Consider the following 10,247-nt stretch of genomic DNA (forward strand, 5'->3'; position numbering starts at 1 on the left):
CAAAACAAGTGAGAAACTTTTCTTATCACCTCAGTTATCTGATTCCCTATGATATTTTAACAAAATGTTAGTTATCCTTAGTTATTTTAACTTTGTCAAGTGTAACTCTCAAAAGCCAATCGTACTGTGACAACACTGCCCTCTGAACCACCTGGGAACTTTCCATTTGAGAAGATCTGATCCTAGAACGAAGTGTAGAGCTCATTCTCTAATTTGCTCCCAAGCAATAACAGATGAACTTTGATTCAGTCAATATGAGTCCCTCCCTTCAAACTCTGACTACACATAAAGTGCCAAAATCATTTGGTATGAGAACCTTCAGGCTGAAAGAGCCCCAAGTAGTGGAGTTATAAATGTGGCATTGTTCTTTTCTAATGTCCCAGCTGGAAAATAAAGGCCAGGAAAAGACAAGCCCTGAAGATTATGTATAGTGATCTGATGGGAGGGTGGAGGTCCAGATACTTTTTGTCACACTGGCCTGCCTTTTATTTTAGAACATTTATTTCCTCAGAGAGTGGCCATTATAATAAAGATCATATACCTTCAAGGTTCCAAGATGGTGGCACTCCAAATAGATGCTAGGGGACAAATAAAACAGGAATTTAAAGGTGACTTGGCAAGCAGGACTCTTAATTGGATATTCTTCATGACTATGCCGAATGTCAGCAATAACTGTGTGAGGAAGGAAAGGTAGGCCATATGCAACTAAAAGCTGACCTTTCAAAATTCACTTTAGGTTCCTAAAGTCCTTCAACTAAGAAATGATGCTTTGGAATGCAAATTCCTAGGACATTTCCCTGGACTCAAATGGAGGTGGAAATCCATGAAATCTAAAGCAAGAGAAGGTCCCTTCCATGCTTCATTTTTGTCCCCTTTACCCTAATATTATTCACACTTGGTTGTGCACCTGTCATTTTTGTAAAGAGCGCAAAGTTGTATATATGATACTAATGCAATAACAAGACACAGGCAGTAACAGCAAAGGACTATGCTATAGTTAGAGAGACAAATGATGCATCTTAAGAATTAGTTATACATTGAATGAAATCTTATACATTATTCTTTGATTTCAGTATGTAAAAATACAATTCTACCCATTTTACTGGCAAACATCCTCTCTAATTCTCTCTCTCCTACATCATTTAAATTTAAATATTAGTGGAAAGTACCTCTGACCTCCTAAGAACATTCTATGACAGAGAAAAGTAGTTGCTATGCCCTCTGGAAGGACTTTTTATGACTTCAAAATTATATTTAAAATTTCAGTTGCTTACTTAATAAGCTTGGAGACTTTGTTTCACTTGGTATAGTCTATTGTCTCTAAACTACCACAGATAGCTAAACAAGTTACAGGTAAAAGCTTTAGGCTTCATGTGTATTTTTAGTTAGGTTCTCACCGCAGTCCCTGTGGGAAGTGCTACCATTAGCCTCTCCCCATCCCCGCACCACCCCCCACCCCCGCCAAACAAGACTTAACGAGGTCAGGTAAACACTACTAAATATTGTATTCAGAACTGAAACCTAGGACTTTGTCATTCTAATGGTATAGAGCTTAGAGTATATGAGAAATGGTGAAGGATAGAGAAATGTGGAGAGGTTGCTGCTAAAACCAGCAGCACTGAGGTGGGATGGCTGCCATTAAAAGCCAGACAACGGAATTATGACACAATATAGTAATCTAGGATAATTTCAGGACAAACAAAATAATGACTCTGGGACATGAAGAAAGTTTATATTCTGTGCAGTATGCTGTCTTTAATAAATCAAGGAAATGCACAATATATTTTAGATACACTTCAATGAGAAATAAAATACAGCCCGCAGTTTAAATGGTTAAGTTTCAATTATTTGGGGAAGGAGTTGGTCTTAAGCAAAATGATAAAATGGGCAAACTAGTCTATAAAACCCCTCTTTCTTCTCCAAGTCCATGGTCTACTCTATCACAAACAGTTTCTAAAATAAAAAGATGCTATTAGCCATTTTAATAAGAACCTAATGAGAACCATAGACATTATTCATTTATTTTCCCTAGAATATTCACATTTTCAATCTTTAGTATCAAGAATGAAATAGAAAATTTTTTCTTATTAAAAAAACTCAGGACTTCCCTGGGGGTGCAGTGGTTAAGAATCTGACTGCCAATGCAGGGGACAAGGGTTTGATCCCTGGCCTGGGAAGATCCCACACGCCTCGGAGCAACTAAGCCCACGAGCTGCAACTACTGAAGCCCGCAAGCCTAGAGCCCGTGGTCCTTCCTCAATAAAAGAAGCCACTGCACTGGGAATCCTGCGCACCACAAAGAAGAATAGCCCCTGCTTACCGCAACTAGGGAAAGCCCATGCGCAGCAATGAAGACCCAACGCAGCCAAAAAAAAATACAGCCACCAGATAATATTAAATTGGAGTGTGCAAATTTGGGGAACAGTAAGCATCATTATCAGAGTTCCTAAAGTCACAGTGCATAGGTACGTGTACTTAGGGAAAAATTCAGTCTGTATAAAACTTACTTATGAAAAATGCCTTATTTCTTAGAGCTGTCTTCTCAGTGAGATAGTTTTGTATTTATTTATAATATTCCCAAAGTATCTCTGAGATAAATAACTGACATGTGAAACTAGAGCATGAAAGAGCAATCAAAATCTTTTGCCCAATGAACCACTTATTGTTCTGTTAAAATATATATCTGCAATGATCAAACTTCGAGAAAAAGATTTTTTCTGACTGTCAAGGGCACCATTTGATTCATTGCACATAATTAGGCTGTTTTGCAGAGTACTAATTAGTCATTTTATTTACTTTTTCCTTCTCTTCCTCAGAGGTACCAATCCAAGCAGCATTCATAATTTAGGAAACTTCCCCTAAAGAGCCCTCAGTCTTCCTACATATCTGGTAATGGTCATGTTCACAAGGCTGAAACTCTAGCATCATTGATTTTATGGCATTATTTCTTAATGAACCCTGTTAGGATGTAAGGGACTAAAAAGTACATAAGTTACCTCCATTTGAGCTTTGAAATAGGAAAGATCAAAGAAAGGCCTTCTATCTCCATCTTGGCTCCAGTGAACTGTAGCTCAGTTCACTTCCTAATACAGAAGGCCCTTATGATTAAAAAGAAAAGCATCATTAACAATCACACCAATTTATTTGCATGAAACATCCTGTTAAGCAGAAAATGTTCTGAACACTTCATGAAAAATATATTTTAGTTGTACATGAAGGGGGCCTTTTACTCAATGTGCAGCTTGATAGATGAATGAAAATTCTTCCGTATGACATCTGTTAGGGCTATCTGAGGGCTAAATATATTTGGAGTTTAGAATAGACAATAAGTCATCTTTAATCTTCTGTCAGATTGTTAAAATCACCTAAGGCTAGTTGTGGACAAAAGCTATGACTTCTTGAACAACTCGTGCTGACATACATGAAATTTGATGATTATCTCGGCTCAGTACTTCCACTAGTTAATGATATAATTTTTATTATGGTGTGTACAATGGTATTCTTATAGAGGACTAAAAGTAAAAAAGAAAAAAACAGTGCTTAATCAATATATCTTTTAATAATATTCAACCATCATGAATTATGAAATTAATTAGTTGCTGATACTGTTGTACAGAGTACAGGAGATTCATAGATTTTTTTCTTGACCTCCAGAGATTTAAGATCTAGTAAGGAGTTAGACTAAAATTGAGAGTCGTATTTGTGTGTAAGAGCTATAACAGACATATGCATAGTAATCTGAAAACAAGGTAAAGATACAGCTACTACCAATGGAATAAGGAAAGGTTTCACAGTAGAGGTGACATCTGAACTGGTTAGTCAGAGAGTGTAGAGAAAGGTTTTCTGATAGAACAGATATAGAGCTGTGAAAGAACACAGTGTGTCTAGGGAAGACTAGTATCTAGAAAAAAATGATAGGACATAGCAGATGTTCAATAAATGTCTCTGGAATGAATGAGTAAAAGGTAAAAATGAAAAATTATATCCAACTGGAAATGTAAACAGTGTATATGAATAAAAGGAAATTAATTTGGGGGAATATAGAAATATAGTCAAGTACTAGTGGTCAATTTCCAAGGAGTATTGTTTTCTTACCATATAGCACTGTAATAATTATTTTACTGAAATGAACCAAAGTTTAGATATAGAGACATTTTTTCCAACTACCTATAATATTTCTGCATTAAGAAGTCTCAAATTTAATGGCTTAAAATATCGAAAGCATTTATTTTGCTCACAAATGTGCCCTTTGGGCAGAGCTTGGGAAGTAATAGCTGGTCTTGGCTCCACTCAGCTGAGGCATCTTAAATGAGGCCTACAGGTATCTGAAGGCTGGCTCACTCACACATTTCACAGGTGGTACTGGCTATAAGCTGAGACCTTCACTGGGGCTGTCAACTGAAATATGTACACACAACCCCCCATTTAACCTGGTTTTCCTTACAAGGTGGCTGTGTTCCAGTGGTGAGTATCCCAAGAGAGAGGCAGGCAGAAGCTGTATAATTTTTAGATCTAGTCTTGGAAGTTACATGGTATCATATCTGCTATACTCTTTTGGTCAACCCCTTCCAAGTTGAAAGGGATAGAAAATAGACTCCTTGTCTTGATTGTTGGTGTGACATAGATTATAAGAGCATGAGAGACCAGAAATATCGCCGTGAACGTTTTTAAAAACTGCAATCTACCACAAACATTTTTTTCCTCATCCACATAATAAATATTTAATAAAAATGACATCCACAAAATAGGAGTCTAACATTTTTTAATGAACTCAACAGTAGAGACTACAAAACTCATCTTGTTTGTTTAGCTCAAGACATCAATTATCTTACTATATCATAATTGCCAATTTCCTAACCTGATATTTTAAGCTTCATTAGAGCAGGAAGTGAATCTGTTTTGTTTAATCATTGTATCTCCAACACCTGGTGGGATCCTGGCATTTATTTTTCATAAATGTTTAATTAATATTCATTAAGTAAATGAATACACAAGTATATAAACTTAACATTAAAAATCATTACCTCCTGTATAACTGACTAACATAGCATTTCCACATGTATATATTTTAAATCCTAATACCAATTTTGATGTTAATATATTTTTTAGTGTGAGATCCACTCATAAATAATGATAATCGAAAGTTTTCAAGGATTATAATCCCGCCAAAGTTGCGGGGGGGGGTATGGTCAGGCCACTCAAGGTGGCTGCTCTCTTGTTCTCGGTGCATCCCCTGCTTGATGAGTGCCTGCTTCACCTACACCCTCACATGACTGACCTTCCAACATACTCGCCCCAAACCCCAGCTAGTGGTTATTCTAACCTTTAGATCAGAACATTTCCACCTGGAGAGCTTATCAAAGGGGTGGTGAGGTGCGTGCCCCACTGCTAGTTTCCCAGGTAACCAATGAGCAAGCCTGAAGTCAATTCCCCTTATAACTGAAAACCTCCTCCTCCCCCTGGGAGTGAAGACAGAAGCCATGTCCTGCCTGCCATCCCCTGCACACTGTGGGATGTCACACCAAGACCTTGCTTCTGTCGCTGACTCTGGGCTGTTTCTTCCATACTGAAGCTGGGCAAGTACAGGCCTTGCAGGTCTGCAGGGTGCAGCTCAATGGGGAGAGGGTGGGTGTCAATAGCAAATAGCCAATATTTTTCTTATTTCTTAATAAAAGGAACCAGCCATCTGAAATCAGAGTGTTTTTAAAAATAAGATAGATTACAAAAAAATTTACCCACCTTTTAAAAATTTTTTAAAAATTTACGCACCTTCTTCCAGTGATTAAAATACATCGAAGTCAATTCAGTCACTATGAAAACAATATTCAAATTCCTTTGGAACATTACATGTATTTGTAATTTACTTTAAATATATGTAAGAGAGAAGACTAAAAAACCTCAATCTGTTAGTATCTGTACTCGTTTTTATAGTTGCTGCACAAATGCCCAATTTACACTGAATAGTCCCGCATCCCTCTCTTCCCCCTCCCCAGCTCAATGGAAACATGTGGAAATTGACCAAACCTGATCTCTAACATAAGAAAAAAATTTCAGTTTTGTTGTTTGTAAGATACCTCACACTTTGACCTCCTCACACGTTAAAGCATAGAATGTATGATTTGGGGGATTTATATGTCTGGACTACATTCATTAGTTATAAGATTATTGAATGATTTACTTTGAAGTGCTGCATGAAGTTTTGTTTACTAATCAATGAATGTTTAATCTAGTTTCCTAAACTATTACCAAGGAGGCTTGTCAGTTTCAATTCCCTTCAATAATATTTATAGTTAACAAGGATGAAATTACATTGTAAGGAAATGTGGAGGAGCATGTGATAAGATTTAGAATGCTTTCCATTTTGAATATAGCAAGAGAAGTCTGTTGTACAGTGAATGTCCTGTAGCCCCTTAGCTCCCTCAAAGCTTATTGTGTCTTGAGTGACACAAATGTTGACCATGCATACATATGAGTTAGTCTGAAAATGACAGTGATGAAATATGACTTTTTAATCTATTTGTTAAATTTCTGGTAAATTCTTATGAATACAGCACTTAACATAAATATAGTAGGGAGAATGGGAGCAAGGAGAACCTGCTCTGGCTTTGTCATTTAAGAAGGGGGGTGAAGGGGAAGCTGGGACGAAGTGAGAGAGTAGCAAAGACATATATATACTACCAACCATAAAATAGATAGCCAGTGGGAAGTTGCTGTATAACAAAGGGAGATCAACTTCATGATGGATGATGCCTTAGAGGGCCAGGACGGGGAAGGTGGGGGCGAGTCGAGGGAGGGAGGGGATACGGGGATATGTGTATAAATACAGCTGATTGACCTTGGTGTACCTCAAAAACTGGTACAAGGGTGTAAAGCAATTATATTCCAATAAAAATAAATTAAAAATTTTTTTAAATTAAAAATTAAAAATAAATAAAAATTAAAATTAAAAAAAAAAGTTTTGCAGTGGACATACTTGTCTTGTTCCTGATCATAGAAGAAATACTTTCAGCTTTTCACCATTGAGTACGATGTTAGCTATGGGTTTGCCAATGTGGCCTTTATTATGTTGAGATAGGTTCCCTCTATGCCCACTTTCTGGAGAGTTTTTATTATAAATGGATGTTGAATGTTATCAAAAGCTTTTTCTGCATCTATTGAGATGATCTTTGGTTTTTAGCCTTCAATTTGTTAACGTGGTGTATCACATTGATTTGTGGATAGGGAGAAATCCTTGCAACCCTGGGATAAATCCCACTTGATCATGGTGTATGGTCCTTTTAATGTATTGTTGGATTTGGTTTGCTAGCATTTTGTTGAGGATTCTTGCATAAAAAGAACTTTCCTACAACGTTGGTGGGAATGTAAATTGGTATAGACACTATGGAGAACAGTATGGAGGTTCCTTAAAAAAACTAAAAGTAGAGCTACAGTGTAATCCTGCAATCCCACTCCTGGGCATATATCTGGAGAAAGCCACAATTTGAAAAAAATACATGCACCCCAACTGTCATAGCAGCACTGTTTAAAATTGCCAAGATATAGAAGCAACTTAAATGTTCATCAACAGATGAATGGATAAAGAAGATGTGGTACATATATACAATGGAATACTACTTAGCCATGAAAAGAATGAAATATTGCCATTTGCAGCAACATGGATGGACCTAGAGATTATCATACTAAGTGAAGTAAGTCAGACAGAGAAAGACAAATATCATATGTTATTGCTTATATGTGGAATCTTAAAAAAAAAAGATACAATGAAATTAAATAAGTGGAAAGGGGGAGGAATAAATTATAAGTTTAGGGTTAACAGATACACACATATGTATAATAGATAACCAACAAGGACCTATTTTATAGCACAGGGAACTAACTCAATATTTTGTAATAACCTACGATGGAAAAAATCTGAAAAAAAATAGATATATATGTATAACTGAATCACTTTGCTGTACACCTAAAACTAACACAATTGTAAATCAACCATACTTCAGTTTAAAAAAACTGTAAAATATTACTGAGAAAAATGTTTAAGCATCTAAATAGATGGATGGTCTTGTTAAAATTATTCCTAATTATTTTATAGTTTTGGTTGCCATTTTGAACAGTTCATTTTCATTTATAGCTGGTCATATAAAATATAAAGAAAAATCTGTTAATGTTTGTGTATTTATAATGTACATAGCCACTTGGAAAATTTCCCTTAGAGGACCAACAGACTTTTAGATTTCTTATGTTTTGATTTTTATCAAAAATATGGAAATTTTTACTCTTCTTTTCCAATGTTAGTACTGATTATTTAACGTTATTTTCTTATCACATTTGCCACAATGTATTTTTTAGGGTTAAATAATAACAAAGTGGGCTTCTCATTGTTTACAAGTGAAAACTATTTATCCTATCCTAAGACAGGATAGCCTAAGAAAATTTCTTCTCTGTTGTTTTAGTCAGGTTTTATTAAGAATATCTGCTTAATTTTATGAAATATCTTTCAGCATCTAGAGCTATATTCATTTGGTTTTCTCCATTAACACCATGATGTCATAAATGTGTTAAATTTCCTGATTTTGTACTCACTCTTATATTCCTGGAATCCTGTCTGTAAATACCTCACCACCAAATTCCAATTGATAATATTTTATTTGCATCTATAATTTAAACTATCATTGAACTATATTTTCCTTCTTTGTACGCTCTTTATCATGTTTTGATATTGTCTTTTTATAACAAATTTAGAAGACTTCTCCCATTTTCTTGTGGTCTATAATTTAAATAAATTAGAACTATCTCTTTTCTAAAGAGTGGATAAAATTAATCTTTGAAAACCTCTGATTATAGTTCCTTGTTTAGTGACATATTTTAAATCTCCTTTCCAATCTATTTTACAGTAATCGGTATCCCAAGTTTTCTGCTTACTCATAAGTCAATGTTGGTAATTTATCTTTCTGCTGGGAAAATATCTATGTAATCTAGGTTTTCAAAAGGTTAGAGTATTCACTTATAATTATTTAAATATCATTTGTATCTGGATTTCTAAATGAAAATGGAGATGTAATTCATTTTTGCTTCCCTTTTTTGCTTAATTCAGCTCATAATCTATACTATTGATCTTTAAAAGAATTAGTTTAGGTTTTTTTTTTTAATTTATTTGTTATTTTCTAAATTTCTTCAGACTACTTTTATGTATTCTTTCTACTGCTTTGTTTTAGCATATTCTTTGTTTTGTCTAATTTCTCAAGATTAATACTAAGTTCCCATATTTTTTGTCCTTCTTCTTTAGTAATAAATCATTTAAAATGTAAATTTTTCTATGAGAAAAGCTTTAGCTGTGTCCCACGGGTTTCAGTGTAAGGAGTTTTCTTTTTATAACTTTCTAGATAGTTTATAATTTTACTTCTGAATTCCTCTTTCATCTAAGGGTTATAAAAAAGAATGTTTCTTAATTTCCAAGTAGTTGATTTTTTTCAGAACTTCTAGATTATAAAATGATCTATCAGAGAATGTGATCTGTAAACTCTCTAAAGTGTTTTCATTTATTCTTTGTGAGATGCAAGGTCCTGTCTCTCTGTTTCTCTCTGTCTCTGTCTCTCTCTTTTCTCTCCCTACACACACAAACACACACACACACACACACAGTGTGATTATATTATTCAGTTTCTTCCCATCTTAACTTCTTTTTGTTTACCTGATTTTCCATAGTCTATAAATGTGAATGAAAATATCCTAATTTAAATTTTTTAAATCGAATTCTCCCTTGGTTTAATAAATTGTCTTCATATAATCAGCTGTGTTTTGGGCAAGCACAAGTTTATTACTGTTCTTTTCCATAAAGAATTGCATTTTATTATTGTTTATTATTACACGATGTTCTTTTTATCTTATTTAAGCTAAAATCCCTAACTTGTCTGATCAACTTTGCTTCTCCCACCTTTCTTTGTTTTTAATTTTGTCTGGTAACATCTGCACATTCCAATTTTTCCTTTAAAACCACTTCTGTACACATAGACATACTTGTATTATTTTAATTGCATAATTTTTTTCCATTTTTGTGAAATTATTTTTTTACAATAGCCTACTTTTTTTACTTGTGTGATCAAACTACTGTTGGTTATCCTCTTCCTAGGTTGTTTGGATCCCTCAGCCCCCTCTCCTTCTGCATCTTTACACGCATTATCCCCTGTCAACATAAGCCCTTCCTACCCCCACCCCATGTTGCTGGAAATCCAGTATTTATTAGTGTACAA

The sequence above is a fragment of the Hippopotamus amphibius genome, chromosome 9 (assembly GCF_030028045.1).
Source record: "Hippopotamus amphibius kiboko isolate mHipAmp2 chromosome 9, mHipAmp2.hap2, whole genome shotgun sequence".
Taxonomy (NCBI): domain Eukaryota; kingdom Metazoa; phylum Chordata; class Mammalia; order Artiodactyla; family Hippopotamidae; genus Hippopotamus; species Hippopotamus amphibius.